This window comes from Lycium barbarum, chromosome 9, assembly GCF_019175385.1.
Source record: "Lycium barbarum isolate Lr01 chromosome 9, ASM1917538v2, whole genome shotgun sequence".
In the NCBI taxonomy this organism is placed as follows: domain Eukaryota; kingdom Viridiplantae; phylum Streptophyta; class Magnoliopsida; order Solanales; family Solanaceae; genus Lycium; species Lycium barbarum.
In genome coordinates, this window is record NC_083345.1 from 116243247 (window position 1) to 116246106 (window position 2860).

At 37.2% G+C, this 2860-nt stretch overlaps 1 non-coding gene across 1 annotated transcript; it reads left to right on the forward strand.

Annotated features, from left to right (window-relative positions):
• Positions 1–782: 782 nt before the first annotated feature.
• Positions 783–863, forward strand: TRNAL-AAG (transfer RNA leucine (anticodon AAG)). Its single transcript has one exon. It is a non-coding gene; the product is annotated as a tRNA-Leu (tRNA).
• Positions 864–2860: the final 1997 nt, after the last annotated feature.

The window sequence follows — 2860 nt, forward strand, 5'->3', positions numbered from 1 at the left end:
AAGGGACTAATGTGCAACGCACTTTATCAATTATAATAACTTGTAATGAGTTGGAAGAAACATTTCCCCACCTACCAGACATTTGACAAGACACACAACATATTGTCCAATTTTGCTCCTTAATATAAGTGCATTGCTTTCAAGACTTTTTGTCACACTTAGGGTGAACCAAAATTTCAGGTTGTTCTTAGACCAAAAAATTTGCTTAACATTAATCAGTTACTTAGGTTTGTTGTATGTCGCATAGTTTAGTCGACATTAATTTAGGACGTCTAATTTATTAGATATTGCATGTCGGAAGGACGGTTTCACAGTTCAAGATGTCTAAGTTTAAGCTTTGCTTCTCTAATGTTATGATAGAATTGTTTAGTGTGTTCTTCTGCAAGCGAAGTGCATAAGTCAAAGCTTTACTTTGTTTGGTACAATGGAAAGTATTAGACAAATCCTTCAAATCTTTCGTCAACTACGTACATGACTTAAATTAATCAAGAGAAGAAACTCTATGTTCTTAGCCAAATTCACAGAGCCGCAAATCGTCTTTAATCTATATTCTTACGTCCTTCGTTTGCTAAAGTCGGCACGGCACATTGGTTTGCCTCCATCCAATTATGTGTAATGGTGTCATTGTTGACTTTCAACAAAAATCTTGACAATCTCTATTAATAGCTTTCAGTGGGAGACATAGTTATGTCCTGCTCACCAATAAGCTTGATTGCTAGTAGGCAATTTGCTTGCGCTTCATGACAAACAATGTCTACTATTTATTGATAAACCTATCACGTGTTGAGATGGCCGAGTTGGTCTAAGGCGCCAGATTAAGGTTCTGGTCCGAAAGGGCGTGGGTTCAAATCCCACTCTCAACATTCAATTTTTGTTATTTTTTTTTTTCCTCTTATAAAAAGGATAAGGTTATAACCTTTTTTTTTTTTTTTTTGTTCCCTTAGGTTTACAACTTCTGAAAATCTTATTGAAAGGAGGAAGTAAAAGGATAAACAAGAAGATACACAAAAGCTTTTATCGGTATAGGCTTGTGTTATAACCTTTTTTTTTTTGTTCCCTTAGGTTTACAATTTCTGAAAAGCTTATTAAAAGGATGAACAAGAAGATACAGAAAAGCTTTTATCGGTATAGGCTTGACAAGTTCTATACAAGCATATGGACTTACCGCTTACGATACCTTATAATCGTAAAACTCTCCTTTTAATTTGGTTTGTAAAAATTGAACATCCATAGACCATACAACACATAATGCTTCTTTAAGCTTCAATAATGCCAATTTTAATGAGCACAAAAAATTCAAAATTCACTATCGCTTTCTGTTTGGAGCACCACTAGACAAGGAAAAATTGTTCTAGAACATACTGTCTTTATGTAACTGTCACGACCCAGCTAGGGGCCGCGACGGGTACCCGGGCCTAACCATCGAGCACCACTCGTAATATTACTTCTTAGACTCACTCAACATTCAATTTTTGTTATTTTTTTTTTTCCTCTTATAAAAAGGATAAGGTTATAACTTTTTTTTTTTTTTTTGTTCCCTTAGGTTTACAACTTCTGAAAAGCTTATTGAAAGGAGAAAGTAAAAGGATAAACAAGAAGATACACAAAAGCTTTTATCGGTATAGGCTTGTGTTATAACCTTTTTTTTTTGTTCCCTTAGGTTTACAATTTCTGAAAAGCTTATTAAAAGGATGAACAAGAAGATACAGAAAAGCTTTTATCGGTATAGGCTTGACAAGTTCTATACAAGCATATGGACTTACCGCTTACGATACCTTATAATCGTAAAACTCTCCTTTTAATTTGGTTTGTAAAAATTGAACATCCATAGACCATACAACACATAATGCTTCTTTAAGCTTCAATAATGCCAATTTTAATGAGCACAAAAAATTCAAAATTCACTATCGCTTTCTGTTTGGAGCACCACTAGACAAGGAAATATTGTTCTAGAACATACTGTCTTTATGTAACTGTCACGACCCAGCTAGGGGCCGCGACGGGTACCCGGGACTAACCATCGAGCACCACTCGTAATATTACTTCTTAGACTCATTCAACAATCATGTATCGATTTCATGCTTATTTTACAAAAGAACTGCTTTCCATTTCAAAACATAATGCTTTTATACAACAACATATATCGATATATTTACACAAAATTCGCGTCGTGAAACCACATGACCCACATTGAGTATCTACGAGCCTCTAAGAGATGATATCTACAATTGTACACAAAATAATCATCATAGGCACCTCCGGGACAATGGAGTGCCTTCAGTTAGCTAGCGGCCTCTAGGAATCCGGAGCAAGGTCTCCTCCCTGTCTACCTGTGGGCATGAACACAGCGTCCAAAGAAAAAGGACGTCAGTACGAATATTGTACTGAGTCTGTAAGGCAGGAATGAAATAAACAAACATAATGGAAGGATCATGCGTCATGAGACGAGGACATAACCTGCACAAGTGTCATAGGCAAATGTATTACTTACTTATGTCACATTTTATACAATCATAATATACATGTTATCTCATCCCATACATCATCGCGTACATCATCATATACATCATCACATCATAATCTGTATCGTCACCCGCGTCCGGGTAACCCACATATGCCGCCCACTAGTGGTGATCATGCCCGGCCCTCTAGGCTCGGTGTAACATCGCAGCCCGCATTAGCGGTGACATGCCCGGCCATATAGGCGCGGTGGAATCATACGCAGCCCGCAATCGCGGTGACATGCCCGGCCATATAGGCGCGGTAGAATCGTATCATCACAACATCAATCATAACACGTCATTATTATACATCTCATGCCATAGCATCATGTTATCATTTCTTAGTGTTCCATGTATCC